This window comes from Ascaphus truei, chromosome 8 (genome assembly GCF_040206685.1).
Source record: "Ascaphus truei isolate aAscTru1 chromosome 8, aAscTru1.hap1, whole genome shotgun sequence".
Taxonomy (NCBI): Eukaryota; Metazoa; Chordata; class Amphibia; order Anura; family Ascaphidae; genus Ascaphus; species Ascaphus truei.
Window position 1 is genome coordinate 10,466,659 of NC_134490.1, and position 26,467 is coordinate 10,493,125.

Consider the following 26,467-nt stretch of genomic DNA (forward strand, 5'->3'; position numbering starts at 1 on the left):
TTCTCTCTCTCTCAGACCTCTCTCTCTCTCAGATCCCTCTCTCTCCCCCTCAGACCTCTCTCTCTCTCTCTCTCTCTCTCTTTCCTCTCTCTCTCTCTGACCTCTCGCTCTCTCTCAGACCTCTCTCTCTCCTCTCTCTCTCTCTCTCTCTCTCAGACCTCTCTCACTCTCTCTCAGACCTCTCTCTCTCTCAGACCTCTCTCTCTCTCCCAGACCTCTCTCTCTCAGACCTCTGTCTGTCTCTCTCAGACCTCTCTCTCAGACCTCTCTCTCTCTCCCTCTCTCTGACCTCTCTCTCTCTCAGACCTCTCTCTCTCAGACCTCTCTCTCTCAGACCTCTCTCTCTCTCGCTCAGACCTCTCTCTCAGACCTCTCTCTCAGACCTCACTCTCTCTCAGACCTCACTCTCTCTCAGACCTCACTCTCTCTCAGACCTCACTCTCTCTCTCTCAGACCTCACTCTCTCTCTCTCAGACCTTACTCTCTCTCTCTCAGACCTCACTCTCTCTCTCAGACACATACGACACTCTCACTCTCTCTCACAGACACACACTCACTCTCTCTCACAGACACACACTCTCTCTCTCACAGACAGACTCTTTCTCTCTCAGACAGACTTTCTCTCTCTCAGACAGACTCTCTCTCACAGACAGATACTCTCTCTCTCTCAGACAGACACACTCTCTCTCTCTCTCTCTCTCTCAGACAGACTCTCTCTCAGACAGACACTCTCTCTCTCTCTCTCTCTCTCAGACAGACACTCTCTCTCTCGCAGACAGACACTCTCTCTCGCAGACAGACACTCTCTCTCTCTCTCGCAGACAGACACTCTCTCTCTCGCAGACAGACACTCTCTCTCGCAGACAGACACTCTCTCTCTCGCAGACAGACACTCTCTCTCTCTCTCTCGCAGACAGACACAGACACTCTCGTTCTCTCGTAGACAGACACTGACTCTCTCTCGCAGACAGACACTCTCTCTCGCAGACAGACACTCTCTCTCTCTCTCTCTCTCTCTCTCTCTCTCAGACCTCTCTCTCTCTCTCAGACCTCTCTCTCTCAGACCCCTCTCTCTCCCCCTCAGACCTCTCTCTCTCAGACCTCTCTTTCTCAGACCTCTCTCTCTCTCTCTCTCTCTCTCTCTCTCAGACCTCTCTCTCTCTCTCAGACCTCTCTCTCTCAGACCCCTCTCTCTCCCCCTCAGACCTCTCTCTCTCTCTCTCTCTCTTTCTCTCTCTCTCTGACCTCTCGCTCTCTCTCAGACCTCTCTCTCTCTCTCTCTCTCTCTCTCTCAGACCTCTCTCACTCTCTCTCAGACCTCTCTCTCTCTCTCAGACCTCTCTCTCTCTCCCAGACCTCTCTCTCTCAGACCTCTGTCTGTCTCTCTCAGACCTCTCTCTCGGACCTCTCTCTCTCTCCCTCTCTCTGACCTCTCTCTCTCTCAGACCTCTCTCTCTCTCAGACCTCTCTCTCTCAGACCTCTCTCAGACCTCTCTCTCTCTCGCTCAGACCTCTCTCTCAGACCTCTCTCTCAGACCTCACTCTCTCTCAGACCTCACTCTCTCTCAGACCTCACTCTCTCTCTCTCAGACCTCACTCTCTCTCTCTCAGACCTTACTCTCTCTCTCTCAGACCTCACTCTCTCTCTCAGACACATACACACTCTCACTCTCTCTCACAGACACACACTCACTCTCTCTCACAGACACACACTCTCTCTCTCACAGACAGACTCTTTCTCTCTCAGACAGACTTTCTCTCTCTCAGACAGACTCTCTCTCACAGACAGATACTCTCTCTCTCTCTCAGACAGACACACTCTCTCTCTCTCTCTCAGACAGACTCTCTCTCAGACAGACACTCTCTCTCTCTCTCTCAGACAGACTCTCTCTCTCTCGCAGACAGACACTCTCTCTCGCAGACAGACACTCTCTCTCTCTCTCGCAGACAGACACTCTCTCTCTCGCAGACAGACACTCTCTCTCGCAGACAGACACTCTCTCTCTCTCTCACAGACAGACACTCTCTCTCTCTCTCTCTCTCGCAGACAGACACTCTCGTTCTCTCGTAGACAGACACTGACTCTCTCTCGCAGACAGACACTCTCTCTCGCAGACAGACACTCTCTCTCGCAGACAGACACTCTCTCTCTCTCGCAGACAGACACTCTCTCTCTCTCGCAGACAGACACTCTCTCTCTCTCGCAGACAGACACTCTCTCTCTCTCGCAGACAGCCACACTCTCTCTCTCGCAGACAGACACTCTCTCTCTCTCGCAGACAGACACTCTCTCTCTCTCGCAGACAGACACTCTCTCTTTCTCACAGACAGACACTCTCTCTCTCTCGCAGACAGACACTTTCTCTCTCTCTCTCTCTCGCAGACACATTCTCTCTCTCTCTTGCAGACAGATACTCTCTTTATCTCGCAGACAGACACTCTCTCTCTCGCAGACAGACACACTCTCTCTCTCTCTCGCAGACAGACACTCTCTCTCTCTCGCAGACAGACACTCTCTCTCTCTCGCAGACAGACACACTCTCTCTCTCGCAGACAGACACCCTCTCTCTCAGACAGAGGGGAGTGGAGGAGGTGGGAGGAAAGGCAGGAAATCTGTGCAGGCAGCTCCCTGCACACACACACACACACACACACACACACACACACACACACACACACACACACACACACACACACACACACACACACACACACACACACACACACACACACAAATAATTACAAACACACACACATAAATACACACACACACAAATAAATACACACACACACAAATAAATACACACACACAAATAAATACACACACACACACACAAATAAATGCACACACACACACACACACACACACACAAATAAATACACACACACACACACAAATAAATACACACATACACACACAAATAAATACACACACACACGCACAAATAAATACACACACACACACAAATAAATACACACACACACACACACAAATAAATACACACACACACACACACACACACACACACACACATACACACACACACACACACAAATAAATACACACACACACACACACACAAATACACACACACACACACACACACAGATACACACATTGAAGAGCAGTGGAGAGCAGAGGCAGCGACGGATGTGAGGGGGGAGGGGGGTTGGCTGGGGAGGAGATCCGTGCAGGCAGCTCCCTGCACACAGTCACTGGGCAGGCAAATGTACAACTCTCCCCTCCCTCTCCCTTCTCCTATCACCCCCCTACCTTCTCCTATCACCCGGGGCAGAAGGGGACGGGACACCGTGCACACAGAGGAGCAAGAAGGCAGACACACACACTCACCGTGTGCTCTGCACAAAGCCCCGCCCCTGGCTTCCTCTCTGCCTGCAGCCAATCCCCTGCGGCCCGGCCGGCATGAAGCAGTGATGGTGGAGAGTGATGATCGGAGGGATGGTGGGGAGGATAATTGCGGCACCCGTCTAGGCAAGCCGCGGCGCATCAGGGCACCGGGGCGCACAGATTGGGAACCACTGGTCTATACTTCAATTTTTATATATCAGTAGAAAACCGTATGTAAGGTAAAAAAAACTACTGTCAAGTCATGAAAGCTAACAAAAAATTACATGGAAATACAAGGTGACAATAAATCACTATAAAATACAAATATAGAAATGAACCTGGCGCATAAGAGTGATAAACAATATACAGTGATAAACAGTGAAATTGAATTATCTAAAGTCCATAAAGGATATGGTGGTGTATGGGGTGAAAAGAGTCTCTTTCTTCAATCATGATCAAAAATGGACTCAGTCCTCCAGCTACATTTGAAGTTCCTCCTTACTGCAGCAATTTTCCTGTGTGTTAAGACATAAACCAGGGACACAACATTGCGCAGTATAGTTATAAGCAAAGAAGCCCTCTGATATGAGTGCCCAAAAGAATGCCCACTTACTAGAAGTAAGAAGGCAGCATGCGGTTGAGAGAAACTGTGTCTTGGGTCTTCCAAATCCAATAGTTTGCAGGGTGCCACGAACCCCACGTGATACCCCAGGTCCGAATGGATATTGATGAAAAAGACCTTCTCTCTCAGGAAGAAATGTTTTCTGAAGGTGTCTTAGAACTCCTGTGCTCAGATCTCCGTTAATGGGAATAAGAGAGAGAGAGGATTGCGCAATATCGTCGACACTTTAATCACACATCCTAAACTAAAACAAAAACATACTCACATTACACCTGTGAGTTAAAAACAAAGTGGAAGTGCCCGGCCTGGCTGACCATCAGTATACAGTCTCTGGCAGTGCTGACAGCACCGCGTGCAACCCGTGCTGTTCCGGCGCACCGCTATGACGTCACCAACTCTGTGCCGGATGAGTCACCTGATCGACACCTCCTTAGGATCCTCCCTACGCGTTTCGTGACGGGCAACGTCACTTCTTCAGGGGAGGTGGAGCCGATTCAATCCCATTGATTTAAATAGTCCTAAATTAACCCTTACGGTACAGGTATAACAATGGATGTACCAAAGGAGATAGTACTGGCGCCGCGCTAACGGTGCCCATGGGGTTAAACAATCACCAATGATAATGAACTGTGTGCACAGGAATAGCCATGAAACACACATATATAAAAATACACAAATTAAAATAATAAAAAGATAAAAACGGAAACATAAATTGATGCAATGATAATAGCATAAATTGATAAAATGACAGGAAACCATTTTCAAAAACAAAAGAATTAAAGAATTGCAATACCGTGGTAATAGAACCTGGAGACCTATAAGAAAGATGCCAAATCAAAGTCAATGTTTAGTCTTTTAGGGGAGAGGGTTTTTAAAGTATAAATCCAGAAGGTCTCCTGTTGAGAGACCCTCTGTAATCTATCTCCCCCTCTATCACTGACTTTGGGGCAATCAATGCCAATACAAGTGAGCCCATCAGGCAGCATGTTATGATGGATCTTGAAATGGTTGGATGCACTGTGTGTTTCCAAACCTTTTCTTATGTTATATACATGCTCTGCAAATCTTCTTTTGAGAGGTCTCCCTGTTCTACCCAGGTATTGCAATTCACAAGGACATTCCAAAAGATAAACACAAAAACTGGATTTGCAATTGATAAATGTTTTGATGTTATATGTTTTACCAGTCACATTAGATTTGAAATCTTTACATTTTACCCCAAATTTGCAACCAATACATTTTTTGCAGGCGTTATATCCCTTAAGGTCTCCAAGCCACATATTTTGGCCAGATCCCAGTGTTTTCTTAGGGCAACTTGGTGCTATTTGAGATTTCAAATGTTGTGCTTTTTTATATACAATTTGAGGTTTATTAGGCAATACAGAGTTAAGAATAGGATCTCTTTGTAAAATTCTCCAGTGCTTATTCAACACCTTAGAGATATCTTGAGCCATTCCATTGAATTGTGCAATGAATGGGAGGAATACCGTGTCGGAAATAATTGATGTCTTTTTAGTAGGATAAATTAATGCAGTCCTATCTGTATTATTCGCTACCTCAATGGCACTTTCGACAAGTTTCTAGCTGTACTTCCTTTCCATGAATTTACAACCCAATTCTTTGATCTGATCTTTATATACTTCTGATTGGGAGCAATTTCTCCTTACTCTTAGAGCCTGACCTTTAGGAATATTTTTAATCCATTGTGAATGGTGATGACTGGAGGCCAGCACATAAGAGTTGGCATTGACTTCCTTATAGTAAGTCTTGGTTTGTACAGTACAATATTATTGACTGTATATAAGGTTAAGTCTAAAAAATTGATAGACTGAGAACTAATGTTAAACATAAATTTGATATTGTAGTCATCCGTATTGAGATGATCTTAAAAGCTTCCAAGTCATCCATAGTGCCCCACCAGACACACAGCACGTCATTGATATAGCGTTTCCAGAGCACCAGGTTTGCACCAAATGGGTTGTGGTTCCAAATATGATTTTCTTCCCACATACCCATAAATATATTTGCATAACTTGGTGCAAACCTGGTGCCCATCGCGGTGCCGCATTTCTGGATGAAAAATTGGCCATCATAACTGAAATAATTATGGGTGAGAATATATTGAATTGCCTCCATAAGAAAAGTTTTCACCTTGAGTACATGTGACGATAGCTTATGACAGGTTGTAATTTACACAAATAACTGGGTTTGAACTGAACGAGGCTTAGATATAATAAATTGTATTTATTCCTTTGGATAGGTGAACACACGATATAGTACAGTAACAAGACAAGAAGTACACTTACTTTGGGGATGGGGGATGAGAAGTATGTTGTATAGCAATTCTCTCGCAATCAGGTAACAATTCAGATGATATCAGAAGACAAAGGGGATAGGGATTACCACGATTTAAATATCTTTTGTAACCCTATCCTTAACATTAAGTACAGGTGATTGGTTTTCAATTACCTCTAGCCACTCATTAATGTGGGAACACAATTTGATCCATGCCCCCCTGCTAGTTGGCCCATGCGCAGTAGAACTCTGGGGTCTCATTTGTATAGACCCTCATCTGCATCAGGAATGCCAGCTAGTCTACCAGATTGGATTCCTGGCAGGATATTCTTTGTTGTAAGGTGTTAAATGGGACACTTAAAGACTGCTCTGGTTTGAGCCGTCTCCGCCCTCAGGTAAACAGTGAGGGTGATAAAATCCTTTGAACAATACTTAAGTACTAGACATTGGGTTGCCTCTCTGGCCATATGCTACCCTGGTAGGCAAAGGAATTTCCTCTGGGTTTTATCCCTGCTTTGGGACACAGTATACAGATAAAACACAAACATATTAAAATGTCCGGTTCCGTTGGGTCCAGCGGGTCCAAACTTCCCAGTTCTCAATGCCGGAACTGGGACACCCTGCGGTGTGATTTGCGACTTGCTATGACCTTTGGAACCGGAGATACACAAATACACCTTAAACCGTTTCCTATTTTAATACAAAAAACTCAGCTGTAAATTAAATCACGGTTTTTCACTAAATACCCATTGAAAACAACGGGCTCCGCCGCCATAGACTTTCAATGGCAAACCGCCGCCGTTGGCGGCTATGGGAATCCGCCGCCATAGACCTTCAACGGGGCTGCGCCGCCGTTGAAGTCAATGGGGGTTTTCCGCCATAGCCGGTCAATGGAGATTGGCCGCCATTGGAGTCTATGGAAAAAGTCCCGAACTTTCAAGGGGGTCCATACTCCATCGGGTTGGTCCAAGAGGGTCAATGATGGTTCTGCAGCGATGCCAGAGCAGTGACTACAGATACCCCAAACCCTGATCCTCTGGACCCTCCGGAACCGGAGATATGGATTCCTAAATTTCAGCTTTTCACACTTAGTCGTTTTCGTGAGTTGTTTCTGCCGCCGCCATTGGAACCCATGGCGCGACCCGCTCTTCTCGGTTCGACCCTTATTGGGGGCCCAGGATTCGGGGACCCGGTTGTGGTCGAGTGGGGGGAGGTCTAGGAACTAGGGGCAGAAAGAATTTTATTTCTAGGTGCTCTAGAACTGTTTATTCCCACGCCACTTGTCGTTGAACTTGGCTAATAAGTGATCAAAGCTCTCTTTTAGAAATTGTATCCGCTTTGCGGTTTTGCGGTTTGGACGGCAGCCAACTCGTTCCTGGAAAGCTCCTTCGAGGATTCTCCATTGAAATCAATGGGCCCATTGACTTACAATGGGAAACCGCCGCTCCTCCTCTCGGACGCCATCTGCTGGTCTTCACAGGAAACAGGACCCAAACAGCAAGATTCGCCATTGAAACACATGGAGCCTCAATGGTGGCCTATGGGACCCTGCAAAATGGTGCCTGAAAAGGCGGGAAAATTACACAAAGGGCTATAATCATTAAAGAACTATTAACCCTTGTGCTACCGGATGGATTCTAGTGTGTGTGTGATGCAGACACTGATTAAACCAGATATTACAATGAAACAGGGGAACAGGGGAATACACCTTTTCATGTCATAACAAGTGTTAAATCACATTTCTGGACCTCAGCCCAGTTAACCCCTTGTCTCCCTGGTGAGGTCAGGGGATGGCCAAATGGGGTGCAACCCCTTTAATCCCGGGCCACCCCCTTTCTCCCTCTACAGTTCCATACTAGCATCCTGGTTCAATACCCACTCGATAGCCTTTAAACCCATAGAATGGTCTATAATGGTATAAAGGGATACAACGTCGCATGTAACCCAGACCAGATTCTCATTCCATTCGGGACAATAAATCACTAACACACATAAAAGAGTAAAAGAGAGATACAGTGTATACAGTACATGAAGAAAGCGCCATGGAGTAATGAGTGAATAGGATACACACCTAATACTTAATATCATGCAAAAAGGTGTACAAAAAGTGCAAACATGGCCTAATTGAAAAATAAGGTAATTGCAAAAAGGAGGGACACACAAGGGAAATACTATTTTTAGATGCGTGGGAGTGGGCCAGAAGAAAGGACAATAGGTCCTGAAACATTCTTATAAGCCCCCATTTTTATAAGTATTGCTACTTCTTGCAATTACCCTGATATTAGGTATTAGGTGATGTGTATCCTATTCACTCATTACTCCATAGTGCTTTTTTCATGTATATCTAGCCCATCTTCCCCCTCCCAATCGCAGATCGGGTCCCCTAAGGTGTTCTGGGGTCTGGCTAGGTGTCTCTGTGTGGTGCATACCTGCTGGCAACAGGAGGGCCTGAGTCTCCCATGATGACATGGGGGATTACAGAAACAGGTTACTGGGGTGGATGCCTTCGTTCTGGTTCAATGGTGCAGTGCCTCCATCTATAGTAAGCCCCAGGAATGCGGGGTGGAATCCTTACCACAGAGTTTCCCCACAGGGATGAGAGATTCCAGTCTCACACAAGGATTATCTTTACAAGCAGCAGTCTCTTTATTCTCCGGGCAGCAGCCGACAGGTACAGTTAATGCACAGTCCACTAACTGTTCTCCCTTGTGATGTTCCCTGCCACCACTCTGGACCGAAGGCACCCAGAGTGGGGCTAGCTCTTCCCTCACCCCCTACGCAGGGTGAGAGGTATTTGGTTCCACCTTACTAACTATAGTTAGATCAGCTCTACTTATGAGCTGATCACTCCTCTCCTCCTAACTCACTATCACTACAGACAAAACACACTTGTCCACTAAATAAGAAGTGCACTGCTCTTTTATGATATCAGCAGGCACCGCCCCTGTGTCTCTTGCCTTGACACAGGGTCAGGTGACCTCCCTCCACCACTCAGGGCAAGTGCTTGAAGTGGGGGAAACCCATGATAAATCCTGGCAACCTGCCCTTACCAGGGATTATACCAGGAGGAGGATAGGACTATAGCCCCATTTCTTACCAGGGCTATATATATATCGCTCTTTTATGTATGTTAATGATTTATTGTCACCTTATATATCCGTGTATTTGTTTGTTAACTTTCAGGACTGTGACAGTAGATGTTCACCTTATATGTGGTTTTCTACTAATATATACAAATTGAATTATAGACAGTGCTTTGTCAGTAGTTTTCTTGTTTGTGTGTGGGTTACCTTTATTTAAACACTATGACTATATTTAGGGTGTACAGGGTCCCTTGGTGTTACCTTCACCTAATTCAGTGTTTGATAGAGTTTCTTTTCTTAGGTGGTGCTGGCTGTTGTTTGTTTGTACCTTTGATATTACAAGTTCAATGTCCCATTATTAGTGAAGGCATTATAATCCCCAATGCAGGCCTTGTGTCCTATGTGCATGCGTGTGAAGTGGAACGCTGCAGCCGTGCGTGTCATTAACCAGGAAGTGGAATTTCTCAGTTTACAGGCAAAGCATTAAACCTTTCTGTAGGAAATTCCTATGGCCCGGAGGAGCTACTGCAGTAGCTGTATTGTGGCGATGTGGGGGGAGGCGCAATTCAATTTGTCTGTTTTGTATATATATATATATTAATATATATATTTTTTAAAGTAGATTATTAAATAAGAAGGTGCAGGTAATACAGGAATACAGGTGCGTCATGCCACAAAACAAGTTAACCCCCTGGCTGCCAGCAATGCATTGCAAAGCAATTCCAATGTGTCAACCTGAAGAAGGGAGTTATGCTGTCATTCAAGCTCATGTATGGGAACATATCCTAAGTATCCCAGTCAGCTAATAATGCTCGTATTATGCTGGAAATACTCACAACAGTGACTAGCAATGAAACACACCAGCAATCCTATTATTTTATTGGAGTAAAAGAAAAATACAAAATTGAGAAACACCCTGCCCTTGATTAAAGCAAACAATTTAATAAAAATGCATTGAATCCTAAATACTTAATTATACTGTAGATGTTTGGACAGGGATCCCATTGGCTCCTGAAAGCACTTGTCATTGATTGAATGGTTTCACTTTGTGTATAAAAGCAGCACCATCAGGCATTGCTGGTAGACCTGTACCATCCTAGATCTCCATCCCTACAGCAGATTATAACTAGAAGAACAATCATGCCTGGATCAAAGGGTGGTGGATGCAAAGATTCTGACCGTAAGTAGTTCTTTATGATAGCGAATAGTGTTACATGGAATTTACTAGTTGGTTCCTCTATTATACATGCAAAAGTCTGGACTGAATGACACAGAGATGTTATTAGCTGTATATAGTTATTGAAAATATATGTATTCTATTGGAACCTAAACAGTGGAAAGAGGATAGTTTTAATGTGTGCATAGTTCTTTATGGTGCTGCTGTTCTATTTAGCAGGGGGATACATAAAGGTCATTTGAAAGTCAATTAAACTGTTCCAAATGTATCCTCATAAAGAGATATTTTTTCTGAAATAGAAACTGTAAGTGCATCACATACAGTATATGAAACATGTAAACCAAGGTATTGTGCCTACATTTGAAGCAGATTGTTAAAATATTGAAATGTTAATGCAACTCAGACCTGCAGGATGATTGGAAGTAAGGAAAATGGAAAAACATGAGGGGAAAAAACACTGAATTGTGAAAAGTAGCTTCTTTTACTCTCCTCAACTCCCTCACTGATATGCACTCACCCTAATACATGGAGGCATGACCATTTCTATTGTTAACCTATTGGCAAAAAATGCACTTGTTGAACCCAATTCATCTACTGTAGGTTTTCAAAGCTTTTGCATGATTGGCCATTAGCTATCACACATTCATGTTGTATTTACGAGGTCCATAAAAACCATTCAAGATTTGCACTTATCTGTCTCAGTGATATTCATTCTCTCTCATTTCAGCATGTGCACCAGCTAAATCATGCAAGGACGCATGCCCTGCCCCAAAATGCCCAGGTAAGAAAATCTGCACGGTCAATCAGATCTTAATCCTGTTGTTTACGGGAGGACCTGTAATTCATTATGCAGCAATATGCACAGTCACACTGTTTGTGTTTTTTCTCTTTTCTGTACTCCCAATAAAGTATAAAACAATGCATCAATACACTTATTACTATAGGGGGAACAACAGTCATTTAAACCTGGAGCATACAATGGAAAGGAAAGAATGACTGTAGAGACCATGATGATGCATGTTATGTATAAAGTTGATTAAGTTAAACACTGCTCATTTGAACCAGCAATCTCCTTCACATCACTGCCTTCTCCTTGTCTGTAATTGTATGAGAGGGTTTTGCCTTTTCCCAAAAATTGGTCTTTTTAAAACAAAAACTGAAATAATAACTTGTATACAATAAGGGTGGGCATCCTCACTGGTGTTTTGTTTTTGTTCTAAAACTTTTTCATGTTTTTGTTAGAAAGAGATGGGCAAAACTGGGTGTCTGAAATCAGAGTAAGATCTGTAGAAAGATTGGCCTAGAATATTATCATACTGTTAAGATGGAAATACATGGAAAATATGTTCAATGATGTAAAATTCCACAGATTGTGGTCTTTAAAATATGGGGAGTTTAGGATCAGAAGGGAATTTTAAAGGAATAATACAGATTTACATCGGTGAAACTCATTGGAAGTTTATGGGTCTCCTGATACTAAAAATCAGTGAGACCGACTTCAAATGAGACTGATTTTGAATAAATGAGACCTGACAGATCTGTAGGGTCACCTGTATCTTCATTTATGGATTACCAATATTCCAGTACATGGGAGTTGAATATTTTCTGTGCGCTTCTGTGTCCCTTCTTTTAGTGTAGAATTAATAAAAGTCCCTCAATGTTTGGCGTTTCTGTTTTAAATAAGCTGCCTTTGTACAATATGATTTTTACTGACATTTCCATAATTTAGAAGTAGTCAAGTATCTCAGCCATTCCTTCAAATTATACTTCTATTTCTCATCAGAACCTTGCCATCAAGGTCATGGGGGTAGCGGTGGTGGAGGTCATGGAGGTGGAGGTCATGGAGGTGGAGGTGGAGGTCAAAGCAGTGGAGGTCACGGAGGTGGAGGTGGAGGTCAAAGCAGTGGAGGTCACGGAGGTGGAGGTGGAGGTCACGGAGGTGGAGGTCAAAGCAGTGGAGGTCACGGCTGTCAAAGCAGTGGAGGTCACGGAGGTGGAGGTGGAGGTCAAAGCAGTGGAGGTCACGGAGGTGGAGGTGGAGGTCACGGTGGTCAAAGCAGTGGAGGTCACGGAGGTGGAGGTCACGGAGGTGGAGGTGGAGGTCAAAGTAGTGGAGGTCACGGCTGTCAAAGCAGTGGTGGAGGTGGAGGTCACGGAGGTGGAGGTGGAGGTGGAGACAAGAAGTAAACCATCAGAATCCATCTTGTGTGTTGACTGAAAGGACTAAACATTCTGTTAACTCTCTTTACATTACTTCTTAAGAGATCAGCAATTACAAACGCTTTTAAAATGTCTGTTTACACATATTAAAATAAACTTATTAAACCATTTACTGTCTGATTTGTGCTGTACATTTTTTTTAAGTGTATTTCCACTGATTTAAAGGAAAGGTACAGTAGAGCCAGTAGCACTGCAGAGAATGCTACGTTACTACAAGATTACAACAGAGGGCTCTCTGTTATATACAGATCTGATGAACATATAAATCTTTTCAGACCAAGTCATTAAATGTTTTCATGTGAGTTGTAGGAATGAAAATGCATTCGCCAAACAAAAGATTTCTACATGATGAGTCCAAATTCACATCGAACTCAAGTAAAATATAATAAGCACTAACAAGAAAGGTGGTTTTTAACTTGGCCTTTTTGGAGTTAGGTAAAGTCTATATTCATAACAGTAAGAGCTTGAGCGGACAGCAATGTTTTGCAAAACAATACAGCATGTTGCTGCTCATTTGGCAGTGAAGGATTTTAGAGAAAGCATGTTAACATTAATCAATTCACACACATGCCTGTAACACATAACATCCCTCCTTCCAAACACAACCTTCACCCCAACACATACAGATTCCCTGAAACAAGACGTATGTGTCTCATACAGTATATAATGGAAAAAGAGGAAACAAAGAGTGGGCAAAAACCAACAATCCTAAAAGTAATGGCCAATCAGGATTAAATGTGAGGTCAATAGCTATAACATAACACGGAGAGCAGCAGTTAATTGTACAAACATGGGCCTGAAAGCAGAACTGATCAAATATATTTTTTAAATGTCCAATTATTTATTTTTATCTGAATTTATATGTAAGAGTTTTATGTTACGGGAGCCTTTGGGCTTCTTTTGTTTTTGCTTGTGTGTTATTCATGTTTATCATCAGTGGTCTCAATGACCCTGATGTAGAACAGGATTTCCCATAGAACAATTCAGCTGGTATCATTCTTATGCTTATTGTTATAAATAAAGTACAGGTAAACACAATAACAAAGTGAAATAAAAGTATATAAATGGATACAATGATGTGATAAAGTAGTCTGCATAGAAGTGAAGTGCACATATACCTCTAGCTCCTGGGACCAACATTAGCCCTAAAAATGTAACAAAGAGCCAAATCACTGGTATATTTTACCGATCTGCTGTCATACAAACCTGCATTCCTATAGGTTATAGCCAACCCCTAAATCAGTTTCAGATCACTACTTGTTTGGGCATAAATTAACACTTAAATGTGCTGTCCCTTCAAGGAAAGTGTCTTGTTCAACAGATTAAATGGGGCTGAAAGGGAAATGTAATAAATGATTTAACTATACTATTTTTTTATTGTGTCCGCTATGTTTAACCTATTAAACATGCCACTGTGCTTAGTTCCCTTTCGACCTACAGTACAAAAAATTGCCACTCTAAAATTAGGTATATTTACAATGACTAAAGTAGGTGTGGAGTTCTTTATTACATTTTGAAATGTGTATATATATATACATATAGTGCTACAAACTCTCACATTTCCACACCCACCCACACCATTTATATCCACTCCCACTCCACACACACCTTTTGTAAAGCACTGTATATACTGTGGGCTCTCCATTCATTTTTATTCACACTGATACACATACACACTCTTTCATCACTTGCTTTCAGGAACCGTTTGACACCTCTAGCCATAAAACACATCCACACCGGGGAAAGGACCAGCACAGATAACATTCCAAGAGACACTGTTTATAGTATACCTTTTGCTTGCTTCATTCATTGTAACATCGCCGGAAGAAGAGATCAGTGTCTCTTGAAAGCTTGCACAAATAAAAGCATTTCGTTAGCCACAGAACGGTATCATCTATTTATTTTTTGATATATTGAAGCTTGGCTAACACGGTACTGATACCTCTACATGTATATATATATATATATATATATATATATATATATATAAAAGGAAAAGTATATGGTGCGCAAAACTGATTTAAAATAGTGTTGCAATGATCCCTATGAGTGCTGCCACAATGTAATTGGTGCACACCACCCCAAAGAAAATACAAAGAACAATAAAACACAAAAGGTGCAAATCAGAGACACAGGTGCATGGATATACAACACCTGAAGGATAAATACGTGAACAAGTCCCATATTCGAATACCACAACAAATGTACCAATACATGAAAAAGATACCAATATGGTGAAGTACATTTATGAATAAAATTATTGCGCACGTAACAGAGGCTACTTACAATGTAGCAGAAATAACAGGCATATCAGTAAATTGCTTTCAGATCGCTGCATGAAAGGGGCTGATAATCTCAGGAACCGCTCACTCCGTCTGTGTGATCAGAAGCGGAAGCGTCACTGCTCAGCTGTAATCAGCAGTTGCGTGGGTCCTCTCATGGTGACGTCACTCCCCTAAACAGGAATACCACTGGCTCCGTTCACTCGGTGAGATTAGCCACAGGGCTCAATTCCGAGATTGATATAATAGTCCCAATAGCCTTTAAATAAGTCTTTGCAGCAAATAGAATGACAGTTCAAAATCCTGAATATAACACAAAATAGGGAGATCTACTAAGAAACCCTCACCCTACTAGTTTCGTCTGAGTTTAGACTTCTTCTGGGGCAGACTGCAGAGAGAAGTCTGCCTATTAAAACCGCAATGGATAGTATTAATACCAATAGAATGGATAAACATTATAAGAAACAACAAACAAGAACTAATAATATACAAAAACACAATAACAAAAGAAACCAATATACAAATAAAAACAGAGGATAAATATAAATACATGCTAATAATACTATTGGAAAAAGAAAAATACAGAAATATAGAGTATGCAGAGTTAAAAAATTATTAACTAATAAATAACAAATAAATAATAAGCATACATAATACAATAAATCTCTAAAGTAAACGATGGTGACACTAACATTAATACTAACGCTAAAATAATTCTATGTTCTTAAAACTAACAGGTAGAAGGCTGGCAAATCACTAACACTAATCGTGATATAAGTTATTGTTTCAAATTATGGTGGGAGGATATCACAGAAAGTGCCCAATAGTGAATCAGATATAAGATCACTACTAGAAGAAAAACACAACGCAAGAAAACACAAGAAAAAGACAATACACTTGAACAGCATTGCAGTCGTTGGCACCCTGTAATTCAGCAAAGTCCCATGGAATTAAAAGTGTACAGTATTTAAAAAGCATTTACTGAGTTTGAAATGTTGTCTTGTTGTCATATGTTAAAACTGTTTGAAAAGTTAATAAAGTTATCACTGCCTGAGACCGTGTGTGTGTGTGGAATATTTTTGTATACAGTATGTACACCAAGCAAACCTAAGGTTAATAAAGTTACTATTGAATAGAAAACCAAAAAATCAAGTATTAAAAATAATGCAAAGACACAGTAGACTGCAATAAAGGTATGCAATTTTATTGACTAAGTTTTACAATTTTAAATGTGGTTAAATATGACAAATATTAATCACATTATGTTTTCTCTAAGCCCCGTAATGTATTCTCTCCATATTACAAAAAAAAATAAAATAAATAAAACCCTTTTAGTTTACAATATTTAAATAAAGTCACAATATTTAAATTAACGTGACCTGCACACAAACAAGAAAACTACTGACAAAGTACTGTCTATACTTCAATTTTTATATGTCAATAGAAAATCGTATATAAGGTATAAAAAAACTACTGTCACAGTCATGATAGGTAACAAAGAATTACATGGAAATACAGGGTGACAATAAATCACTAACACACATAAAAGAGAGATACAGTGTATACATGAAGATAGCGCCGTGGAGTAATGAGTGAATAGGATACACAACACGTAATACTTAATATCATGCAAAAAGGTGTACAAAAAGTGCAAACATAGCCTAATTGAAAAAGAGGGTAATTGCAAAAAGGAGGGACACACAAGGGAAATACTATGTTTAGATGCGTGGGAGTGGGCCAGAAGAAAGGACAATAGGACTTGAAACATTGCCCCCCCTTCTTATAAGCCCCCTTTTTACAAGTGTAACCCTTTTTGTGAACCGGCCGACCCACCCAATCTCACATTGGCCCCTCGTGGTCTAACCGGTCCTTTTCCCTGCAACACACCTGCTCCTAAAGGGTTACTGGTACTGAAACACACCTGCGGCTCCAGGAGATCTGAGCCTCCGCTAGCTGGGAGCCTGGGGAAACCCTTAACGTTACCTGGTGCAGCGCCTCCACTTACCCAGGATCCCCCGTTAGGAAAGATAGCCCTGAGTAAGAAATACCATAACACACGTAGATATAAAACAATAGCTAACACTTTACTTAATAACACATAACACAGTACATAACATCATAACATAACCGGATGCTCTATCCGCATCACCTCAGCCCAATGTCTGGTATTCCCCACCCAGTGTCCTGTGATCACCCCACACCCAATGTCCCGCAATCCTGCGAAAGGTCGTGGGTGACTGCGCAGTCACTATGTTAAGCTAGGGCCCAGTTGGTGCACTTTATAATATTGAAGATACCTTCCGAGCACTCCGATGCTCGGGACCGCAACTCTCTTCTAAAAGGGTCAGACGTCCATCTGATCCTTTCCAGGTACTCTGCCGGTGGACCCCAACGAGGGTCCCACCGCTCCACGGGAACTGCAACCAATCACGGCAACACCAACCGCATGGGAACAGCAACCGCCGCTATCCCTATCACTAACCACTGCTAGAGTGACAGCAACCCTAACCTAGGGCCTGTCCCTGAGGAACCGCAACCTGGGATGGCTTGGGGAAAACTCCTAGGGCCTGTGAACATTAACCTGCCCCCCTTCCCCCCAGCTACCCAGTCCTAACTGTAACTGACAACTAGCTATTAACTAGCTAGTCCCAAAGCACCTGCAGCTGACACACCGCTCACGCTGTCAGCCTGCAGGGATCCACACTTCACACACACTGCACGCACTGCGCCCAGCACATACAGCGACACTACTCACAGGCAGCTGCAATCACACACAGCCCCTGGATCCCGCAGCAACCACACTGCTAGCACACTGTGCCTCTTTGATAGTGCCCACAGCTCTCTCCGCTGCGACACTGCCAAACCAGCACCTTCCACACTCAAGGGTCACCTCCCTAGCTTAGGCGTCCCTCTTCAGTTACCCCCTGCCCTTTACCCGGGAATTGGGGCCTGCCTGGGAATCTAGGGAGGACCCTTACCTGATGCAGGAGCCATGCGCTCCCTGCACCCTTCCTACTCCTTCCTCTGCTCTGCCCTGACTGACTGTTGCAAAGCCCGGGAAATGTATCTCTTTTCCCGGGCTGAGCTTCCTTCAGCCCTATTGGCCACTAGGGAGCACCTGACCTCTGCCTCCCTAAGAATTGCAGTTCCCAGGGGCTGCCTAATGCATTGGGGCCGCGTGCGCGCTTCCCTTGCGCATGCGCGAACCCCTAATGGCCGCCTCACTCTCCCTCTACACTTCCCTACTCTCGCGCGACCTCTCCCTATCCCTGGAGTCCTATCGCGCGCTTCCGCCCTACTGCGCATACGCGAACCTCCGCGCAATGGTGGCGCCTTCTGCCTAAGCCGCCGAGCCGGTGGCAACGCGATCGCGGCCCTAGCGACGGCCCGATCGCGTCCCCGGCAACCACAGCTCCGATCTGCTCCCTGCTCTGGCCCCCACCCTCGCGAAGTGCCGACGGGTCCGTCAAAGCCTCCGGCGGCACCCGCTACCGCACGGCACTCGCGGAGGGGGGCCAGAAAGAGAAAATTTACATCAGGGCTACATTCTCCCCTTCGCAGAATCCCAACGCCCTCGCTTGGGTAGCAACCATGCAGTGGATTACACAATGAAAAATGCATAGTAAACCGTACATCATACATAAGCATTTTCCCGTTCGCACCCAACATCCCCGCATGGATACCCGAGGCCAGCTGAGTTTCAGATTGGAGTGCCCCTAACAGACTGGGTGAGGGTATCCCACCTTGACTCCTGTGAGTCTTTTGGAACTCAAGACCTGTCCCTTGCACCAACCCACCTTCTCCCCCTCGCAGAAAAAATAGTAAGGGGTCCTGGGTATTGACCCTTTCCGGTTCCTCCGGTCTCGTCTCACGGGAGACAGGGAGGTTCAGTCTCTTTCCTCGATCCACCACATGGCGAACACAGCGCTCCATCGCGCACCTGGGAGAGGCCACAACTACCAGAGCGGTCTCAACAGAGTCTTTGTCCGCTCCAACAATCCCTTTAACGGTGACTTCGTCCGCGGACGGCACCACTTCTTCGGGTAGGCCCGTTTGGAGACTCCTCTCACAGGAGTATGGGTCGCTCCGGTCCGCTACACCGGATCCCTTGATGAGGTCGGAGTCGTTCCACGATCCGCAGAGATCTTCTGGGGGAGACACCTCCACCAGGATGCGATGCCGGGGGAAGCCCATCGCCCGGGTGACCCTACCGTTGGAGTCACCAGGCTCCACGATCACCGGGGAGCTCACACCCGACACCCCTGGGGCAGTCAACTTACCCCTGTCGTTGTCGGCAGGTACTGATCCCAAGCCTGGGACCGCTGGTACCTCGTTGATAGGCCGGACTGGCAGTTGCAGGGCACACGGGCCCACATCATGGTCTGGATCAGTGGAGGTGGTTGCCTCGGTGACCTCACTGGAGTGGTCCGCCGGCAGGCGCATCACCACGCTCGGTTGGTCGCTGGACTCATCACACAAGGGCAGGGGTATAAACACCTTACCCTGGCCTTCCGGGACTTGTGGTTCTGGTCTCGGTGGTTCCTGCTCGGGAACCGGGTCTGGAACCGACATCTGGAGCTCCGCCTTCAGCGGCTCTGGCTCAGCGTCTAGAAAGTTCATTTGGGCACACGGGCCCTCCACCACCTCCATCGCTGAAGTGGAAAAATTAGTAACGGCTTCACCCACCTTGGTAGCACCATCAGGCGCCTCTTTCTCTGTAGGTTCCGCCATCAGAGGTTCCTGCTCTTCCTTCCCAGGGAAAGGACAATCCAGTTCTGCTACAGTGTCCTCCCCCACTGGCAGCTCGGTAGGCTGCGGCAGTTTGGGTTGCAGGAACTGCGCCGCACAGTCAGGGCACTCGGGCCCTCGGGTCAGTTCACCCACAGGACACTAACATTCATGCAGACGGCCGTGCAAGCATTCTTCCCCGTCTACCACGGTCATCGTGAGGGCGACGGCTAACTCAGGGGACCCGTCCGCCCAGCCACCAGTCGCCTTCCAGTCTCTTAATGCACACGGGCACACCGCCATTGACAAGTCTAAATGGGGGGCCCGTACGATTCTATACAGCCAAGGGTGCTTTTCTCGGCATCCCTTGCTTTCCTTAGGGGGAACAGAGATGGCTGATTTCTGCTCACGACACTCCCTCCCCCTGGTGGACTCTAGAGGAAAAGCAGCACAGTCTTTTGGGGAATGTTGCAAACTCTGTTCTGAGTCACTCACAGTGTGGGGGCGGGGCTCTGGCTTTCCCGCCAGTCCTGGGAGAAGGGTTGCAACATTTTCCTGTGCATGCTGGCAGTCAGCCGCACACGTGCCATTTTGATTTGGCGGGAGCCGCCATTTTAGGTGGGGCTCACGGTCAATGTCTATAGGGCTCTCGATGCAGGTAGAAACTGCCAAGTCAGGGTAGATAAAGGGGCACCCATCAGTCGGACCCCCGGGCAAATTTAAGAACTTAGGGCCATCTTCCTCGCTTAGGGTCTGGCCTACATATATCAGGACAGTACTCCATTGCACGGTGTCATCATACCTTCGCCCTCTGACCCACGTACCCGACAGTCCAGGGAGCTTCCGAACCTGCGCCTGGACTTCTAACAAGGGCACGCCAGCCGGGACTGCCCCCACGGCAACCACGCGGTTAGGAGTCACGTTCACTTTCAAGGCCCAAGCGTAGACCTCCTGCTTTGAGAGCACCCACATGGTGGAACAAAAATAGGACAATTTAGAACAAAAAACATACAGGGCACCCCAGGTCTGATATCTCAGCAGCGCCTCCAAATGTAACCCTTATTGTGAACCGGCCGACCCACCCAATCTCACATTGGCCCCTCGTGGTCTAACCGGTCCTTTTCCCTGCAACACACCTGCTCCTAAAGGGTTACTGGTACTGAAACACACCTGCGGCTCCAGGAGATCTGAGCCTCCGCTAGCTGGGAGCCTGGGGAAACCCTTAACGTTACCTGATGCAGCGCCTCCACTTACCCAGGATCCCCCGTTAGGAAAGATAGCCCTGAGTAAGAAATACCATAACACACGTAGATATAAAACAATAGCTAACACTTTACTTAATAACACATAACACAGTACATAACATCATAACATAACCGGATGCTCTATCCGCATCACCTCAGCCCAATGTCTGGTATTCCCCACCCAGTGTCCTGTGATCACCCCACACCCAATGTCCCGCAATCCTGCGAAAGGTCGTGGGTGACTGCGCAGTCACTATGTTAAGCTAGGGCCCAGTTGGTGCACTTTATAATATTGAAGATACCTTCCGAGCACTCCGATGCTCGGGACCGCAACTCTCTTCTAAAAGGGTCAGACGTCCGTCTGATCCTTTCCAGGTACTCTGCCGGTGGACCCCAACGAGGGTCCCACCGCTCCACGGGAACTGCAACCGATCACGGCAACACCAACCGCATGGGAACAGCAACCGCCGCTATCCCTATCACTAACCACTGCTAGAGTGACAGCAACCCTAACCTAGGGCCTGTCCCTGAGGAACCGCAACCTGGGATGGCTTGGGGAAAACTCCTAGGGCCTGTGAACATTAACCTGCCCCCCTTCCCCCCAGCTACCCAGTCCTAACTGTAACTGACAACTAGCTATTAACTAGCTAGTCCCAAAGCACCTGCAGCTGACACACCGCTCACGCTGTCAGCCTGCAGGGATCCACACTTCACACACACTGCACGCACTGCGCCCAGCACATACAGCGACACTACTCACAGGCAGCTGCAATCACACACAGCCCCTGGATCCCGCAGCAAACACACTGCTAGCACACTGTGCCTCTTTGACAGTGCCCACAGCTCTCTCCGCTGCGACACTGCCAAACCAGCACCTTCCACACTCAAGGGTCACCTCCCTAGCTAAGGCGTCCCTCTTCAGTTACCCCCTGCCCTTTACCCGGGAATTGGGGCCTGCCTGGGAATCTAGGGAGGACCCTTACCTGATGCAGGAGCCATGCGCTCCCTGCACCCTTCCTACTCCTTCCTCTGCTCTGCCCTGACTGACTGTTGCAAAGCCCGGGAAATGTATCTCTTTTCCCGGGCTGAGCTTCCTTCAGCCCTATTGGCCACTAGGGAGCACCTGACCTCTGCCTCCCTAAGCCTCCTGGGAATTGCAGTTCCCAGGGGCTGCCTAATGCATTGGGGCCGCGTGCGCGCTTCCCTTGCGCATGCGCAAACCCCTAATGGCCGCCTCACTCTCCCTCTACACTTCCCTACTCTCGCGCGACCTCTCCCTATCCCTGGAGTCCTATCGCGCGCTTCCGCCCTACTGCGCATACGCGAACCTCCGCGCAATGGCGGCGCCTTCTGCCTAAGCCGCCGAGCCAGTGGCAACGCGATCGCGGCCCTAGCGACGGCCCGATCGCGTCCCCGGCAACCACAGCTCCGATCTGCTCCCTGCTCTGGCCCCCACCCTCGCGAAGTGCCGACGGGTCCGTCAAAGCCTCCGGCGGCACCCGCTACCGCACGGCACTCGCGGAGGGGGGCCAGAAAGAGAAAATTTACATCAGGGCTACACAAGTATTGCTCCTTCTTGATATTAGGTATTAGGTGTTGTGTATCCTATTCACTCATTACTCCATGGTGCTTTTTTCATGTATATATCTCTCTTTTATGTGTGTTAGTGATTTATTGTCACCTAGTATTTCCGTGTAACTGTTTGTTAACTTTCAGGACTGTGACAGTAGGTGTTTACCTTATATGCGGTTTTCTACTGATATATACAAATTGAATTAGAGACAGTGCTTTGTAAGTAGTTTTGTTGTTTGTGTGTGGGTCACCTTTATTTAAATACTGTGACTATATTTAGGGTTTACAGGGACCCTTGGTGTTACCCTCACCTAATTCAATGTTTGATAGAGTTTTTTTTTTGCTTTGGTGGTGCTGGCTTTTGTTTGTTTGTACCTTTGATTTTACAAGTTCAATGTCCCATTATTAGTGAAGGCATTATAATCCCCAATGCAGGCCTTGTGTCCTATGTGCATGCGTGTGAAGTGGAACGCTGCAGCCGTGCGTGTCATTAACCAGGAAGTGGAATTTCTCAGTTTACAGGCAAAGCATTAAACCTTTCTGTAGGAAATTCCTATGGCCCGGAGGAGCTACTGCAGTAGCTGTATAGTGGCGATGTGGGGGGAGGCGCAATTCAATTTGTCTGTTTTGTATATATATAAATATTAATTTATATATTATTTAAAGTAGATTAGTAAATAAGAAGGTGCAGGTAATACAGGAATACAGGTGCGTCATGCCACAAAACAAGTTAACCCCCTGGCTGCCAGCAATGCATTGCAAAGCAATTCCAATATGTAAACCTGAAGAAGGGAGTTATGCTGTCATTCAAGCTCATGTATGGGAACATATCCTAAGTATCCCAGTCAGCTAATAATGCTCGTATTATGCTGGAAATACTCACAACAGTGACTAGCAATAAACACACCAGCAATCCTATTATTTTATTGGAGTAAAAGAAAAATACAAAATTGAGAAACACCCTGCCTTTGATTAAAGCAAACAATTGAATAAAAATGCATTGAATCCTAAATACTTAATTATACTGTAGATGTTTGGACAGGGATCCCATTGGCTCCTGAAAGCACTTGTCATTGATTGAATGGTTTCACTTTGTGTATAAAAGCAGCACCATCAGGCATTGCTGGTAGACGTGTACCATCCTAGATCTCCATCCCTACAGCAGATTATAACTAGAAGAACAATCATGCCTGGATCAAAGGGTGGTGGATGCAAAGATTCTGACCGTAAGTAGTTCCTTATGATAGCGAATAGTGTTACATAGAATTTACTAGTTGGTTCCTCTATTATACATGCAAAAGTCTGGACTGAATGACACAGAGATGTTATTAGCTGTATATAGTTATTGCAAATATATGTATTCTATTGGAACTTAAACAACAGTGGAAAGAGGATAGTTTTAATGTGTGCATAGTTCTTTATGGTGCTGCTGTTCTATTTAGCAGAGAGATACATAAAGGTCATTTGAAAGTCAATTAAACTGTTCCAAATGTATCCTCATAAAGAGATATTTTTTCCTGAAATAGAAACTGTAAGTGCATCACATACAGTATATGAAACATGTAAACCAAGGCATTGTGCCTACATTTGAAGCAGATTGTTAAAATATTGAAATGTTAATGCAACTCAGACCTGCAGGATGATTGGAAGTAAGGAAAAGGGAAAAACATGAGGGGAAAAAACACTGAATTGTGAAAAGTAGCTTCTTTTACTCTCCTCAACTCCCTCACTGATATGCACTCACCCTAATACATGGAGGCATGACCATTTCTATTGTTAACCTATTGGCAAAAAATGCACTTGTTGAACCCAATTCATCTACTGTAGGTTTTCAAAGCTTTTGCATGATTGGCCATTAGCTATCACACATTCATGTTGTATTTACGAGGTCCATAAAAACCATTCAAGATTTGCACTTATCTGTCTCAGTGATATTCATTCTCTCTCATTTCAGCATGTGCACCAGCTAAATCATGCAAGGACGCATGCCCTGCCCCAAAATGCCCAGGTAAGAAAATCTGCACGGTCAATCAGATCTTAATCCTGTTGTTTACGAGAGGGCCTGTAATTCATTATGCAGCAATATGCACAGTCACACTGTTTGTGTTTTTTCTCTTTCCTGTACTCCCAATAAAGTATAAAACAATGCATCAATACACTTATTACTATAGGGGGAACAACAGTCATTTAAACCTGGAGCATACAATGGAAAGGAAAGAATGACTGTAGAGACCATGATGATGCTTGTTATGTATAAAGTTGATTAAGTTAAACACTGCTCATTTGAACCAGCAATCTCCTACACATCACTGCCTTCTCCTTGTCTGTAATTGTATGAGAGGGTTTTGCCTTTTCCCAAAAATTGGTCTATTTAAAACAAAAACTGAAATAATAACTTGTATACAATAAGGGTGGGCACCCTCACTGGTGTTTTGTTTTTGTTCTAAAACTTTTTCATGTTTTTGTTAGAAAGAGATGGGCAAAACTGGGTGTCTGAAATCAGAGTAAGATCTGTAGAAAGATTGGCCTAGATTATTATCATACTGTTAAGATGGAAATACATGGAAAATATGTTCAATGATGTAAAATTCCACAGATTGTGGTCTTTAAAATATGGGGAGTTTAGGATCAGAAGGGAATTTTAAAGGAATAATACAGATTTACATCGGTGAAACTCATTGGAAGTTTATGGGTCTCCTGATACTAAAAATCAGTGAGACCGACTTCAAATGAGACTGATTTTGAATAAATGAGACCTGACCGATCTGTAGGGTCACCTGTATCTTCATTTATGGATTACCAATATTCCAGTACATGGGAGTTGAATATTTTCTGTGCGCTTCTGTGTCCCTTCTTTTAGTGTAGAATTAATAAAAGTCCCTCAATGTTTGGCGTTTCTGTTTTAAATAAGCTGCCTTTGTACGATATGATTTTTACTGACATTTCCATCATTTAGAAGTAGTCAAGTATCTCAGCCATTCCTTCAAATTATACTTCTATTTCTCATCAGAACCTTGCCATCAAGGTCATGGGGGTAGCGGCGGTGGAGGTCATGGAGGTGGAGGTCATGGAGGTGGAGGTGGAGGTCAAAGCAGTGGAGGTCACGGAGGTGGAGGTGGAGGTCAAGGCAGTGGAGGTCACGGAGGTGGAGGTGGAGGTCACGGAGGTGGAGGTCAAAGCAGTGGAGGTCACGGCTGTCAAAGCAGTGGAGGTCACGGAGGTGGAGGTCAAAGCAGTGGAGGTCACGGAGGTGGAGGTCACGGTGGTCAAAGCAGTGGAGGTCACGGAGGTGGAGGTCACGGAGGTGGAGGTGGAGGTCAAAGTAGTGGAGGTCACGGCTGTCAAAGCAGTGGTGGAGGTGGAGGTCGAGGTGGAGACAAGAAGTAAACCATCAGAATCCATCTTGTGTGTTGACTGAAAGGACTAAACATTCTGTTAACTCTCTTTACATTACTTCTTAAGAGATCAGCATTACAAACGCTTTTAAAATGTCTGTTTACACATATAAAAATAAACTTATTAACCCATTTACTGTCTGATTTGTGCTGTACATTTTTTTAAGTGTATTTCCACTGATTTAAAGAAAAGGTACAGTAGAGCCAGTAGCACTGCAGAGAATGCTACGTTACTACAAGATTACAACAGAGGGCTCTCTGTTATATACAGATCTGATGAACATATAAATCTTTTCAGACCAAGTCATTAAATGTTTTCATGTGAGTTGTAGGAATGAAAATGCATTCGCCAAACAAAAGATTTCTACATGATGAGTCCAAATTCACATCGAACTCAAGTAAAATATAATAAGCACTAACAAAAAAGGTGGTTTTTAACTTGGCCTTTTTGGAGTTAGGTAAAGTCTATATTCATAACAGTAAGAGCTTGAGCGGACAGC

General features: G+C 44.9%; 1 protein-coding gene across 5 annotated transcripts in view; it reads left to right on the forward strand.

Moving 5' to 3' along the window:
• Positions 1-25,940, forward strand: part of LOC142501122 (uncharacterized) — a 75,108-nt gene extending 49,168 nt beyond the window's left edge. Inside the window, exons 2-4 of one of the 5 annotated variants that reach the window (XR_012803420.1) lie at positions 24,527-24,580; positions 25,583-25,672; positions 25,784-25,940. The gene's annotated coding sequence lies outside the window, so the exon portion shown is untranslated. The other 4 variants (XR_012803417.1, XR_012803419.1, XR_012803418.1 and 1 more) reach the window with 4 other exon arrangements.
• Positions 25,941-26,467: the final 527 nt, after the last annotated feature.